The sequence below is a fragment of the Prionailurus viverrinus genome, chromosome C2 (genome assembly GCF_022837055.1).
Source record: "Prionailurus viverrinus isolate Anna chromosome C2, UM_Priviv_1.0, whole genome shotgun sequence".
Taxonomy (NCBI): Eukaryota; Metazoa; Chordata; class Mammalia; order Carnivora; family Felidae; genus Prionailurus; species Prionailurus viverrinus.
In genome coordinates, this window is record NC_062569.1 from 54,829,397 (window position 1) to 54,845,824 (window position 16,428).

The 16,428-nt window shown below is 39.0% G+C and overlaps 1 protein-coding gene and 1 long non-coding RNA gene across 2 annotated transcripts in view; one reads left to right on the forward strand and one right to left on the reverse strand.

The window, feature by feature from the left end:
- The window catches only part of PPM1L (protein phosphatase, Mg2+/Mn2+ dependent 1L), a 301,151-nt gene that overhangs the window by 66,878 nt on the left and 217,845 nt on the right, over window positions 1-16,428 (forward strand). The window lies entirely within an intron of this gene.
- Window positions 13,959-14,644, reverse strand: LOC125175217 (uncharacterized). The gene is made up of 2 exons (XR_007155703.1): window positions 14,481-14,644; window positions 13,959-14,395 (listed from the first exon to the last, which is right to left on the reverse strand). It is a non-coding gene; the product is annotated as an uncharacterized LOC125175217 (long non-coding RNA).

A 16,428-nucleotide genomic window follows, 5' to 3' on the forward strand; every position in this document is an offset into this window, starting at 1 on the left:
GGTTAAAGTGTCGGGCTCCTGGTTTCGGTTCAGTTTATGATCTCCTGGTTTGTGAGTTCAGGACCCTCATTGGGCTCTGTACTTGCTGCACGGAGCCTTTTTGGGATTCTTTCTCTCTCTCCCTGCCCCTCCCCTGCTCATACTCTCTCTCTCAAAGTAAATGAATAAAGTTAAAAAAAATTTTTTTTATAAGTGGGCATTTGGGCATATGGGTGTCAGATGTGAGGATGTGGATAGATCAGTGCACCTCCATCACTAGGGCGATGGCCACAAATCCAAGCTCTGTCACTGAAAGCCTCAGTGGGAAAAAAAAAAATTATATGCAGTAGTCCCCCCTTATCTGTGGTTTTGCTTTCTGAGGTTTCAGTTACCTTGTCAGGATTTCATTGTTTTTAGACATAACCTCACTGTAGGTGAAAGATAGTCTTGCCTCCGAGATTAGTCTTATGATAGACATAGAAATGTATTGACATTTAGGTGTTTCAGCCTTAACTGTTGAAAGGATATGATGAACTGCAGCTTGGGTTTTAAGATGGATTTTGATCCATGCCTCAGACTCTGGTTTGGGGTCCTTGTTAGACCCTGGCTTAATGATGCCGTTTGCTTTTGTTTTTTTCTTCATTATACTTTTAAATATCATCAGAAGCCATTAGAACAATTGGTAAATTGAGCATAGTAAATGAAAGAGAATGTCTTGTGAAATTAATAGATATGGAGATCTATTCATAGCAACAACAAAAGTCACACTTGAGTATTGAGTATTACGGAGTTTCTTTGGCAGTTTTACGTATTAATTGTTAAAAATGTATCAGCACATTTTATGTGATTATACTTACCAGGTACAGATGAATTCTGTTCCTGATAGAATCATTATATAAAGTCTATTTAGGTTTATTTCATCTTTATGTCTCTTAAAGCTCATTTTTTTTTTAAGATAATGTGATCTTGGAGTAGGGCTTGCAGCAAATTGTGAAAATGTTATCTCCTGATACTATGTATCCTAGTGTTTCTTATTGAAAAGTAATACCGTTAAAAGAAAATACGTATTTACAACGTTTATTGAAGCAAATTTATTGGATAATGGCAACAATCCTTGGGTCAAAAACAGCAATCACAATCTGACTTAGTTTTATCACCCTCAGGAATTTTTATTAGATCCCCTGTACAGTATTATCAGCTATAAATAGAGATCAGCTAATTTGATGAAGAAGCTCTAGGTCTACAGATAATTGAACAAATATATCATGGTTTAAAAAAAACTCACATGAGATGACAGTAATAGTGAATAGGGCAGAAGAAAGAAAAGAAGTAGGAAAGAAAAGGGAAAGAAAATATAAAGGAACAATGGTGGATTTGTGTGCAACAAAATGCAGTTCCAATACCGACCTACTTAACACACTTTCTCACTGGGAGGCCATTGTTCTTTCTCGAACTCTTTTTGCTTGGCTGCATTCCCTCCCCATTTAGAAGGAGGACAGTCCCCCTCCCTCTTCCTCTAGTCCTTTGACCAGAGACTAATGTTGCTGAGGTTGTTGGGGGAAGTAATGGCATTTTGCATTTGCAAATGTGGTCAGCCTCTGCAAGGGTTCGCTTCCAGCAGAAATCTTGTTATCCTCTGAGATACATTTTTACTAGCTGATTAAAAAAAAATCATTATGTCTAAAGAGGTTTCTTTGATAGAGAAATAAGATTCCTTTTTGTTGTTCTCTCCCTTTTCCCCCTTCTAGAGGGGAAATTCCAAGGGTAGGACTGGCACAACTGGGGAAATTGTGTGCATACTCTATCATCCAGAAAGACTTCTACTTTTAAAGAAGACCCTTGGAGAGGTAGGACAGAAAGTATAAAAGAATGGCCAAATCACAATGCCTAACAAAGGGATAGCTCTTAGACTGTTTTCACACAGGCTTCTCTGCTCCATCCAATTGAGTGATGGCGTAATGTTATTAGTGTAGGTTAATGTATGTAGAAACCATGTGGATTAGTGGGTTAGTGCTCCTTGATGCTATATAAATATGGTGCTTAAGTATCTTTAGAAAAACTAAACAAAAGCACAGCACCCCAAACACCTTTTATTTATAATAGATTACCAAAATCAACTAAAATGGCTTAGTAACAAATACCCAGATAACCTGAGAGAGATGCATAATTAAAAAAAAAACAAAACACTTGCTCTTAACTGAAGCATTTGTGTCTGAATCTGTGTACCTCCAATAGCACGGTCATTCTTAGCTTAGTTAAGGAGACCAGTTGTTAGAAGGAAGCAGTAATTCCAGGGCAGGGAAGTGACACAGCGAGAACATGATACATGTTGCCATTTACTGGCCCAAGGAAGAGCATGTGGTAGAAGACTCTGGTCTCCTCGGTATTGCAGAACATGCTCTGTGCTTGTTTACCTCTCTGCACAGGTTGTTTCCCCTACAAGTTAAGTGGGTTTCTTTGACCTGGAATGCCCTCCCTCTTCGTTTTTATTTATCAAAACTCCACCCATCTCCTGGAAGAAAGGGACCCAACCCTTTGTCTCAGTATCCTTAACAGCCCCTGTGGTATCTGGCACCAGCAAGTGGTCAATAAATGTGTAATATATGAACAGGTGAATGGAAGGAAAGAGGGAAGCACAGGTGGCATTTGCCTACCTCACTTCTCAGCCCACAAATAGTTGTTAGAAACAGCTTTTCAAGACTATGTCCCATCTCTGATTTGTCTTACACTCTCCTGCCTTTCACATTCTTCTCATTAAAACAAAGCAAAACTGGCTAAGGAGGCTGCCAGACAACTCACTCAGCTACCAGAGAGGGATGCTCTTCTGCTTTGTATCTGTAAATACATCAGATACACTTTACTGTTTTTTCATCCACCTTTTAAAAAATGGCTGATTTTCCCTTATTGGGGGCCTTCTGTTCCCTTCTTGCCTCACTAAGTCCATTCACATCCTGCAGGTAGACAGGCTGGAACAGGGTTTCATTTGTAACCTGTCAGCTCTACTTGTCAACTGGCAGAGATACGGTTGAGCATTAGGAGGGTCTTGGGAGGTAGGGTTATTAAGGGAACAGCAGCTTGGTTTATCAGGGGGGTGGGAGGTGTGGGATGAATACACAGATACTTTCCAGTTCATTAAAGAGGGCAAAAATCTCAAGCTTTGGTCCCAATGTCCTACCTTTCCTGGCCTGTTCCTCGACACATTAGGGTGTCCTTCACACATGCTGCACCTCAGCCTACAAAACTGTAGCCTGGCAGCTGCTTCTCAGTCCTGGAAAACTCAAGTGGATTGGCCTATCACATAAACAGGACTGAAATCCTTAGGGTAGTTGAGAAAACAAGAAAGAATTTCAGAAACCTGATGATGAATCTTGGCTTTATGAGCTGACCTTGCTCTTTGTTTGGGCATTTCTTTGAGTACAGTGGTTTTTAGCTTAACTTAAAAAAAAATGTGAAGTTTTCTTTTGTTATCATCATTCTCGTCCTCATTATCCTTTTGGTAATTGTCATAGCTGCTATTATTTTTTTTAATTAAAAAAAATTTTTTTACATTTATTTATTTTTGATAGGCAGAGAAAGACAGAGCACAAGTGGAGGAGGGGCAGAGAGAGAGAGGGAGACACAGAATCCAAAGCAGGCTCCAGGCTCTGAGCTGTCAGCACAGAGCCAGACTTAGGGCTTGAACTCACAAACCACGAGATTATGACCAGAGCTGAAGTCGGACGCTTAACCAACTGAGCCACCCAGGCACCCCCGTCATAGCTGCTATTATTGAACGTCAACCCTGAACCAGCCATGGTCCTTATGCTTTACATGGATTAACTCATTTAATCTCCCAATAACCTTCCCAAGGAAAAATTGACCCTGACCTATAATAATCTAGTACTAGATCAGAAGGAAGAAGCACATACATTTTCCTTTGGAGGCATTAGTTTGAGGTAGGGTAAAGCCATGAAGGGAAGTCATTTATAAACTTTTTCTTGGGAATGAGAGTACTTTATATTATTCCTACCCCACCCTAAAAGTTTAATATTTAGTTTTCTAAATGGTTTAGGGAAATTTAGATTTACATGGAAGAGAGACAAGTCAAATCATAATTACACTTTGTGGCTCTGAAAATAAATTTTCATTTATTGCTGAATTTTTTGGTCTCAAGATTACATGAGATTGATAGGTCAGATTCAATCCTTAGTCTACAATTGCACATTCTGCAATGGGGGAAAATTAAGACCTAAAAGTTATACTCAAAGCTTTTTGTTTTTTTTCTCCTGGTGAATTGTGATATTATATTTTCTCATGCAATTTCAAAACTTTAAATAGTTTAAAAATATCCTTAAGTCTGCTATTTGTAAGTGTGCATAAGATTTCAGCAGTAGTAGATTTAAGAGTATTTAAGAACTATTTAAAGAAGCTTTCTAATTGCCCACTTGAGCACAGATTATAAATCAACACAACATTTTCCAAATTCCTGTTCTATGCCAGGAACTATGTTGGGTGTTGGGGATGGAATTCGGTTGAACAGTACCAGCTATAGCCTCCACCTACCTTGGACAGCACCCAAGAGGGTTTAGTGTTGGATGCATTGGAATGCACTTGTTTAAACATGTTTCATATGTTACCAGGGAGAACCCGAGTTTTTCATTACCAGCCACATGATTAAAAATCAACCTATGTGTGGTCTGAGTTAACTTTTTAATAAAAATCAGTGATGAGTTGGGGGTAAGGAGGGAGTATTAGGTACGGTTTGAATATGAGTTGATGGCAACAGAGGCTTTGCTCATATATATTTTCTTTTACTCAGCAATCCTTTGTGATGCTCAGTATCATTCTGTAATTTGAGTGGAATTAAGCTTAAACTGCTCAGAATTATATAACTAAGACATTATGTTTTAAGTACTCTTCTGAGTTAATCTCAGCCAGCTAGCATGACCCCTGTTATACAAAGACGGGTATAGAGAGGATGAGAGGCAGGTGGCTAGGCTCTTCTGCATTGCTAGTTCATGGGACTGATTTAGTGTTTTGGATTTTTCAGCTAAATAATCCTAGGCTACCTTCTAGGGTCAGACAGGCTGTGTGTGAGAAGCTCAGGATCCATGCGAAGCAATGAGCAGAGGCATAAGAAATCTAGATTTGAGTCCCAGCTCCTTCTTATATGCCACCTATGTTATCTTAATGAAGCTTAAGCTCTCTGAAATTTGGTTTTCTTATCAGCAAAATGGATACAATGGTACTTACTCACAGGTTGTTATGAAGATTAAGTCCAAAGCACCCAGCACAATGCCTGACATGTTTAAGACCAGTGCTGGCAGTCTCTTCAACTCCTAGTGATTTCCAACTGGGAAATGGTGCTGGGGCAGATATCCCAGATTGTTCTACAAGCAATATTTATGTAGCTAATGATAGTTTTATATTGTTCTATAACTCGTTCTTACACTGATTGCAGTTTGGAATATCATGTTTTCATTATAAATTATGTGTAAATTTATATTTACTTATTACATACCTTTTATGCAGCAGGCATTTTGGAACATTAGAAGTATAAAGATGAGTAAGACTTCCTTTTACTCAAAGAATTCACAGTATATGGGGAAAAGGAATGCAAAGTTCACTAACCAGAGTACAATGTGGGGACGTGTTTTACTCTCTGAATGGATGCACTGCTGTGGATTATGGGGATGGCGGAGAACAATCTGAACTCTGCCTTGTTGGGTGGGGGAGCTCAGACCAGGCAGTGCTTTCCAGATATGCCATTGAACTGGGTCTTGAGATATAATGGAGTTCAGAGAGACACAGAAGGGGTGACGTGGAAGGGCATTCCAGCAGGAGGAGACAGCCTGAGAGAGGCATGGAATGCTGGCCAGGAGACTCAGGAGCCTTCTCCTGTAGTTCTGATCTTGTAGCTCTCTAGCAAGAAGATGTGTGCCTTTGAGAGAGTCGTTTAACCTGATTTTCATAATTTGTAAAATATGGGGGCTCAAGTGAGGTTTTTTAACTCTAAAATTTGGTATCTGTGATCAGGAGATGCAGAGAAGCTAAATGAGTCATGTAATGTTTTAGTCAGTTTAGGCTGCTCCCACAAGATACCTTAGACTGGATGGCTAAGCAACAAATATTTCTCACAGTTCTAGAAGATAGGAAGCCCTAGATCAAGGTGCCAGCAGATTTGGTGTCTGGAGAGGGAGGGCTCTCTTCCTGGTTTGCAAATGACTGTCTTCTTGCTGTATCCTCATATGGGGTGGTGGGAGAGAGAGAGAGAGACAGAGAGAGACAGAGAGAGAGAGAGAGAGAGAGAGAGAGAGAGAGAGAGAAGGCTCTGGTCTCCTCCTTGTCTTACAACAGCACTAATCCCATCATAGAGACTTCACCCTCATGACCTTATCTAACACTAATTGCCTCCCAAAGACTTCACTGCCCAATACCATCACATTGGAGACTGGGGCTTTAGATACAAATTTTGGGGCAGACACAAATATCCGTCCATAGCACTGAGGGTCACATGATTCACCCATGGGAGGGCCAACACTGGAACTCCAATGTCACTGTTACATTTCGCTCTCCTCCCTCATCTCAGTCCATGTAGCATCTGCTTTGTACATGGGTAGTCATTTAGCAGGGTGGAGGCTTCTATGTTTTCTAAAGGAACTCCTTTAGTCAGCTGAGCAGTCTTGGTTATTACCATGTACATTCCAAACATTTTTAGGTTCCTTTGATTGGTTGGTATCCTTTTGGCCTCTCAGTGGATCTTTATCACTCTCATTTGATAAGGACTGTAGGAGCCCTAAAAATTGTTCTCTTAATGCAAATTGATATTCTACTTCTCTCTCTATTAAATTCTTTTTAATGTTTATTTATTTTTGAGATAGAGAGAGAGAGAGAGAGAGAGAGAGAGAGAGAGCAGGAGAGGGGCAGAGAGGGAGGGAGACCCAGAATGTGAAGCAGACTCCAGGCTCTGAGCTCTTAGCATAGAGCCTGATGTGGGCTTGAACCCATGAACCATGAGAGCATGACCTGAGCCAAAGTCTGACACTTCACCGACTGAGCCACCCAGGCACCCCTCCACTCTCTTCCTAAAAAGATATTAACTACAGTGGAGGTAAAAAAACCACAAAAGCTTATTTTATCTTAAGAATCAGAGTTCTCTTGCCTTATAATCTAAAGCATATTTTCTGTATTAAATTATTTGAGTTCCACTTTGATATTTTTCCTTTCTAGGTGCCACCCCTGTTGTTATTTCTTCAATATTTTTCATTAAAATGATGCACTTTATTTTATTTAAATACATTTTAAAAATGTAATAACTTTGAACTCACAGGTTGATATTATTATATTCTTTTTAAAAAATGTTTATTTCTTTTGAGAGAGAGAGAGAGAGAGAGTGACAGCTCGAGCAGGAGAGGACCAGGGGGCGGCGGGGGGGGGGGGGGGAGAATCCCAAGCAGGCTCCATGCTGTCAGCACAGAGCCTGACATGGGGCTTGATCCCGTGAACAGGGAGATCATGACCTGAGCTGAAATCAAGAGTCAGATGCTTAACTGACTGAGCAACGCAGGCAGCCCTATTATATTCTTCATTATATTCGTTTACTATATATGTTTGTTTATTATATATTTTATATTGTTTATTATGTTTCACTATATTGTTTTCTATTCACTTTAATATAATAAAGCACCTTGTGCCATCTAAAACCTTCCTACACATAGTAAAACCATGTGTATGTACTATGCTTTGGAAAAATTTAAGACTATCTGGGTTTATTGGTTGAATGGTGAAAGAAGGCAGGAATAAAAAAGATAAATAAAAATGATACTATTTTAAGTGTATACGTTATATGAGTGATTTAAAAAAATGGAAACATGAGTTTATAGGAGACAGACAAGTAAGTTTGCTTGATTTCAAGCCCCTGTTATTGTCAAGGTAAATTGTGCATGTAAAGAAGGAAGTTGAACAAAATGACATTCCTTTTTGGGCCTTAAATATTTGCACATCTTTTTTATGATTCTTGTTTCACTCAGTAGCACTAGGGTCATGCGACCATATAGATATAAATGCTATGCTGTATATCTTGTCAAGAAGGGTAATGTCTGTGCCAGGGAAAGGAATTCTTGTTCTTATTGTGGGAAGGTAAAACAGAGTCAGAAGCAAATGAGATCAGATTCAGCTTGTCAAGCCTAGGGCAGGACCCTTGGAATCCAGAAAAACAGATTGGAGAGTGAGTTTAAAAGAAAGGGGGTAGGTAGGGCTGGCTTCACAGGCATGTGGCCTCTGTGGTTGTACAGGTTTCCACATTTAGAAAGGCCCTGTACTCGATTTAGTGTTCTGCTGTCATCATCTTAAAAGTCTTAATAATTTTTGAAAAAGGGACCTACGTTTTTATTTTGCACTGGGCCCTAGAAATGTAGCCAGTTCTTGGGTTAGGGTAGGGAGATATTTATAGAAGGCTTTATTCAAGGTTTAGGTTCATGGGGTAGAAACGGAAGAGTGAAAACTAGAAATGAGTTGTGAAAAGGAGGTTTCAGGTCTTACCTGATGGGTCTCTTCTGATTGACCGTGGCTCATAGGTTAAGAGATCCAACAAAGATTTCTTGTGCCTTAAACTCCTTAACCACTGGAAAACATTGTGCAGTAAGTTGTTCTCTGTGAATTACCTTGCAGAGTCAAATTATGGTGGATCAAGTGGGGGCTGGCAAATGGAAATGCCTGCCAAGAGCGGCTCTAAAACAACAGGGAGTGGTCGGCGGGGGGGGGGGCGGGGGGGGCATGAGGGGAACATGGTCTGTATTCTGCTTCAGCCTGTATTTGCCACTTGATGTTCAGCCATGTCATTGTCCAGAGTGGCTGAACCCTGCTGGTTCTTTAGGAGCTAGAAATGTGGATTTTTTAGCTGTGACGGTTTCCAATTAAAACAAAAAATGTGCTGTGTGGACTAAATAAAACATGTGTAATTGAATTCATTTCAGTCTTTAAGCAGACATTTTTATTTTTTTATATTTATTTATTTATTTTAATGTTTTATTTATTTTTAGAGAGAGAGAGACAAAGTATGAGCTGGGCAGGGGCAGAGAGAGAGGGAGATAGAATCCACAAAGCAGAATTCAGACTCTGAGCTGTCAGCACAGAGCCTGATGTGGGGCTCGAACCCATGAACCATGAGATCATGACCTGAGCCAAAGTCAGATGCTTAACCGACTGAGCCACCCAGGTGCCCCTAAGCAGACGTTCTTAAACAACTTACTTTCTATAGGTAAACATGGAAAGTGACTAAATTAATATTTTAGGGGAGGGATCTATGGATCTAATGGACAATGGACCTAATTTTGATATCTTTGGTGAAGACATCCCTAATACAGAGATGGGGTTAGGGAGAGAGCTGCCAGTGGATGTTGAGGATTATGGTACAGAATAAGCTCTAGATTCTCTTTCTTTTCTTTTTTCTTTTCTTTTCTTTTGCCTTCTCTTTTCTTTCTTTTTTTTAAAGTTTATTTTATTTATTTTGAGAGAGAGCAAGTGTGAGCCTGAGTGGGGGAGGGTCAGAGAGAGAGAGAGAGAGAGAGAGAGAGAGAGGATCCCAAGCAGGCCCCTCAAGGATTCAGAGCTTGATCCCATGGACTATGAGATCATGACCTGAGCAGAAATCAAGAGTCAGATGCTCAACCAGCTGAGTCACCAGGTGCCCCCAGATTTTCTATATTGGAGGGGCTTAGGGGTTACAAGGGATATTGGTTTACGGGGACCTATTTTTAGCTGTGTTTGTATAACAAACTCATTGTTTTAGATAATATGACATAGATCATAAGAAGCCAGCTAGCTCTCTAGTACATTTTTTCCCACACTTCAGGTAAGATTGAAACGACAGCAACTGGTCATTTTCAGGAATGGACCGAGGAGTTTTAGGGCTGCTAGCGATTAAGGAGGAATACAAGCTTCTCAACTCCCCAGACCAATCTTTTGTCCATTACTGTTATGGTTTATTGTTAAAAGAAGATATTATAAGATGGACACATTAGCCTAATGTGTCCATTAGTCTGATGCCATTAAAAATGCAGTTCATCTAACCATTTCCCCCCAATTCTGTGCTTACCTTCTGAATATGATTTGTCTCCCAAGTGAATCTACCAGAGGGAGAGAATGAATGCGTTCTACAATTTAGAATATAGGTGTTTTTATAGCTACTTATTGTTAATTATAATCTAATCAATTGACATTCTGGTGTTGTGTTATGTGTTGTGTGTTATGACTATGGTACTGTGGATCTTCCAGTGAAATGTAGAATCTCTTTGATATGCTGACAAACTCAATTTTGAACTTGCACAGCTCAAGGCCAGACCTTATACTATGGCAAATTTGCCAAAATAATGAATGCCACTTTGGGAGACCCTCTGGGGGGCCTTTCCTTAAGTGATACCTAAGGGGCGCCTGGGTGGCGCAGTCGGTTAAGCGTCCGACTTCAGCCAGGTCACGATCTCGCGGTCCGTGAGTTCGAGCCCCGCGTCAGGCTCTGGGCTGATGGCTCAGAGCCTGGAGCCTGGTTCCGATTCTGTGTCTCCCTCTCTCTCTGCCCCTCCCCCGTTCATGCTCTGTCTCTCTCTGTCCCAAAAATAAATAAACGTTGAAAAAAAAAAGTTTTAAAATATACCTTAAATGTATGAAACTTTCCTATTTGAATTTCTTTAGTGATAGAGACACGATATATAGTACATAAAAATCATGGGGTAAAGTGGGATAGCCCCATGGAAGTCTTACTAGGATTTCAGATGCTTGAGAGGTGCTGGCTCAAGTGAAGGTAAATTGATTTCTTTTTTAAAAAATTGATTTCTTTTTAAGAGTACTTTCCTAAAACATTTTATCTAGCCAGTGATCTCCAGTAGAAATACATTGTAAGTAGTGTTTCCCAACTTCATTTGCTAATGGCTCCTTTAAAATGTTTCCTTTGGCAACCAGTGCCTTTGGAAAACATCATGAAATATTTGCAAAGCATGGCCTTAAGATTGCGCTGAAATTGACGTATTTCTGGAATTCTCCTGGGGGAAAAGATGTATCTAATCAGTTTTCAGAATTTTTGTTGAATCACAGTTTACATTGGGTTCCATAAGATCTACCTGAGTGTTCTGGAGTGTTTGCTTACTAGCTATTTGAACCTGGAATTGTCCCAGCATTGACCTGGGCAGAAATGGAACTTGGCAATCTGGATTTTGGAATTTGGATCATATTATGAGTCAACCTGGAATTCCCGGAGTCCGAGACTTCCTTTATTAGTATGTTTCTTCTCCTGATAGTTCACATCTTAAAACAGAGGTTGGGAATTTGCTTCTTAAGACCTATCTTAGAACTCAGCCATATTCTCACAGCTAGGACTCAATGAACATGATGGTTAGCCAAATAAAGATTATTTTCAGAAAATCAGAGATCAGCTTATAGAGTAATATAGTTTTATAGATACATTATTTTCTTTAATTCTCAAATGAGGAAAGTGATTGCAGAACTCTATTTCCAAATATGAAATGGTGATTGCAGGTACAACTCAATTGTGTATTCTTAGTGTGTAATGACAATATTGAGAGGAAAATTGATTAGTAGTTTTAAAACAGCAGGAAAATTATTTCCTGCCCAAACATTGATTAGTCTTTGAATAGGCTTTCTTACAATCCTTTTCTTCCATAGACTGCAGGGTGCAGCACAGTCATATTTTATGTGGAGTCAAGCAGAGAAACCTACTTGATGCGATTAAACTTATTGCTGCTTTTTCAGCAGGTGCAAAAATAACTTTGTCTTCAGTAGTTACACTTTTCCTGGCTTGATAACACATCAGGACTTCTGTAGTTTTATTTTGATTAAAGAGATTATAGGAACTATTGTATTATGTTATGAAATGTGCAAACAATGAAGTATTGAAGTTTTCTGGTGATATATATTCCTCCCTTTGACTTATAAATAGCAATTTGCTTAACATGCTTGCATGAGTGCTTTAAAATCCTATTAGCTGAAGGTCACATAACATTAACTTATTCCTGATTAGGTGTTACGTAAAATACAGGGATAAAGAAGACTGAAGTTCTTTCCCTCAGGGAACTTAAGATCTACTTGAGGAGGTAAGACATAGAATTAAGATAAATAAATATTAGAATGAGAGAGTTTATGATGAGTCCCAAATGAGTGGTTTAGAATATTACATAACTGGTATAGTATTTCACAGGAGAGAGATGTTTTCTGCCTCCTGAGTTAGTTGGGGAGCACTCCTGCAGGAGCTGGGCCTTGAGCTGGTCCCTGGGGACAGAAAGGATTCAGCCAGGTGGAGGAGATTAGGCGGGATGCTGGTGGCGGTACCAAAGGCAGCTAAGCCAGAATGTGTCTGCCTTTTCAGCAGTGAGTGGATCTATTTGGCTCTAATAGAGGACTCATGAAGGTGAATAATGGAAAATAAAACTGGAGAGGTAGGTTGAATTCAAATTGGAAAGGGCTTTGAACACCAGGCAAAGGAATTAGGACTTTATTCTGTAGAAAATGGATAAATAGTAAAGGTTCCTGAATAAAAAGAAGTAGAAAATGCAAGACATGGCTTTGTAGTTAGAGTAGAAACAGTGCACAGCTCTGAACTGAGCTGCCTTACGATGGAAGACAGTGGTAAAGAGAAGTGTGAGCATTTCTGTCTTCATTTCTGATGGGAATATAAGTTGGGTTAGCTGTTTCATTTTCATTCTTCCCTTTGTTTTTCCTGTTCTCTTTTAAGGCCTGTATAAAACCTTTTTTTTTTTTTCAGTCTTAAAATACATTAATTCAAATTTGACCTTCCTTACTGCATGATAGTTTGAATGCCCAAAGCTATTTTCAGTTGTTCCAGATTGTCATAAGAGTTTGATGTCCAGGTGCCAACTGGAAGGGCCAAACCTGGCCTGTGGAGGATTGTTTTTAAAATCTGATTCTAAATTAAGCACTTTGGGATAGAAAAATGAGATGTGGCCTACTTCTAACTCAGCATTTGACTGCAAGTATATGTGTTTTTTCTTCTCTGCTTAAATATTTGTCTGGCTCTTTCAGACTCAAAAGGCATATAACTCAGAGCTAAGAATATTTAGATTCCTCTTCCTTCCTTTTTTCCAGAGTATTTTTTGGCTTCCACTATAAAAAGTGATACCTATAAAGGAATTTCTCCAAATATTGGGTAATAATTCTTAAAAAAAATTTTTTATTCCTAGTCCTCCTATTTCATACCTCACAAATTATTGAAACAGGATTAAAAATTTTTTTGAAATATGAGCCATTGGTAGAAGTTAGACTTTTAAATATTTAAAATTAAGTTCTTTTTGTAATGTTTATTTTTATTTATTTATTTATTCATTTTTTAATGTTTATTTATTTTTGAGAGAGACAGAGACAGAATGTGAGTGGGTTAGGGGCAGAGAGAGAGGGGAGACACAGAATCTGATGCAGGCTCCAGGCTCCGACCCGTCAGCACAGAGCCCGATGCAGGGTTCAAACCCACGAGCTGTGAGATCATGACCTGAGCCAAAGTCGGCCGCTCAACCGACTGAGCCACCCAGGTGCCCCTGCTTATTTTTATTTTGAGAGAGAGAGAGAGAGAGAGAGAGAGAGAGAGAGAGAGAGAGAGCGCACTCGCGAGGGGGAGGGGCAGAGAGAAGAGGAGAGAGAGAATCCTAAGTGGGCTTCGAGCTGTCAGAGCAGAGCGCAATGCAGGAATCCATCTCACGTATCGTGAAATGATGACCTGAACTGAAATCAAGAGTCAGACACTTAACCAAATGGGCTACCCAGGTGTCCCCTAAAATTAAGTTCTAAATGACAGTGACCACATTGGTAGCAATTGTGATACAGGGGAACAGATCATAGTATACATGCTTTGGAGCCAGAGAAACCTGGTGTCAGCGCCCCCCTCTGCCATTCAAACTGGGTGACCTGAGTGTATTACTATGATTACACGTCATTTTCTAAGTTCCTTGGGTAGAATTCAAAGCAGGTTCTTTTCTCTCTATATAAGTGGAATTTATTTGGAAACTCACAGTGACAGAAAATGGATAAAAACACACATAGACTTTTAAGGGTATCTCAGCTTAGAGACCTTCTGAGACCTGCTGAGATACAGAGTAGAGGATGTGGAGAGAGTCTGTGGGCATAAAGGGAGATTGATGGTTGTGTCACCTCAGATTCCAGGCCTTTATCCTCTCTGAGCCTTAGCTGCTTCATCTTTGAAATGGAGAATAATACTTACAGGGTTGTTATGAAGATAAAAATAGATAACTTAGAGCAATACTAGGCACTCAGTAAAACAGTAGCTATTACTATTGTTGGTGGTGGGATTTGGGTGGGTTTGACTTCTTTTTCAGCTCTACCATTTTTTCCCCTGTATTTTATTTCCTTTTCTACCATCCTAGAAGATGTGGATGTGTTCAGAGCCTAGGATCTTGAGCTAGGAGAAAGAAAAAAGAAAAAATCCTTAGTGATCAAAGGAGTCTTTCAAGGAACATGCTAAGACACTATCATGTGATACTTACACTTTCATTCCATTGGCCAAAACTTAGTCACAGCACCATTCCTGGCTGGAGTGGAGGCTGGGAAATGTAGTCTTCCCTGGCTGGTCTTTACATGGAAGAGGGGAAGATGAAATTTTGATGGCTAACCAACAGTTTCTGCCAAGGTATTCAGTGTGCTTTTATGACCTGAGTGTTTCCAGTGTCCCCATGGAAACAAAACCAATTATGATGGTATGTAAACATTTTAAATATTCCATAAATGTGTTACCATTTGACCAGACTCTTAAGATAGAATATTTTATCCTCAGTTTTTAATGTACTATAAAGCACTTTGACTTTCTAATTAAAAAGGTTAAGATTTTGTTTGTAATTATTCAGTCCAGCATTACCATTATTCTTTTTTGTAGTTATGAGGTCTTAGAATTTGGGATTTGATCTCAACAGAGTCTCACCTCACAGCCTCCATTGACATACACTTTGTGTCAGTTTCTGCTTTGCAGTCACAGATACCTATACTGGTCATCACTGCTAGAATTCTGAAGGTCAGGCTCAGTAAAATGTATGCCATAATCACATAACAACAAACATATAAAAACAATTGTCACATATCTGAAAATATCCTTTTTGTACTCAGATCTGCCATTGTAAAAACTTTTGTCTGTTTTTCATCATCTATCTATTTGGGTCTTTAAACTGGATTATTATTATTATTATTTTTAATTTTGAGATAATCATAGATTCACATGCGGTTGTAAGAAATAATAGAGATATCCTACATACTTTTCACTCATTTTTCCCCAGGAATAGCATCTTGCATGACTGTAGTACAACAATACAACCACTATTCACAGTGCTTATTTAGATTTCACTGGTTTCACATGTACCCGTGTGAGTGTGTATATGTATGTGTGTGTGGTCCTGTGCAGTTTTATCACATGTATAGATTCATGTGATCACATCACAGTCAAGATACAGCACAGCTTTATCAACACAAGACTCCTTTGTGTTACCCTTTTAGCCCTAACCACCACTCTCCTTCCCTAACTCCTGACAATCACTAATCTGTTCTCCATCTTCGCCATTTCAGGAATACTGTATAAATGGAATCATGCAGTATGTTTCTTTTTTTTGGGCAAACATTCTGCGCCTAGACTAAGTCTTAGTCATTTACCACAGGAGGACAAAGAACAGCTAATCCCCCAGGCTCTAGGTACCTGTCCTATTTCACAGAGATGTTTATGAAAATACATAAATCTGATGTGCAGGATTTTTTTTTTTTTATTAACTGAGGTAATTGCATATGTGAGCTTTTGAAATTGGCTTTTTTTTTTTTCACTCCACCTGATTCCTTTGAGATCCATCCAAGTTGTATGTATCAACAGTTCATTCCTTTTTAATGTTGAGAACTATTCTTTGGTATGGATGTACTATGGTTTGATTAACCACTCACCCACTGCAAGGACATTTGGATTGTTGTCAGGTTTTGGCTAATACTTTTAAAGCTGTTATAAACATTTGTGTACAGCTTTTTGTTTGTGTGGATGTCAGTTTTCTTGTATGCAAGATAAATGCTCAAGAGTGCAATTGCTAGGTCTTATAAGAGACACATTTAGTTTTATAAGCAGCCATACTCCTTCCTAGAATGGCTGTAGAATTTTACATTTCTATAAGCAAAGTATGAGCGATCCAGTTTCTCTGCATTCTTGAATCCTCGCCAGAATTAGTATTATCACTGTTTTTTTGTTTTTACTTTAGCTTATCTGATAAGTATGTAGTGATATTTCATTGTGATTTTAATTAGCATTTCTCTAATGGGAAAATATATATACACCCACACACACATATACACATGCACACACACACACACACACACACACACATATATATATATGTGCACATTTTATACATATATATATTTTTTCAGAGTAATATCTATTTGGATCCTTTGCCCATTTCAAAATTGAGTTAA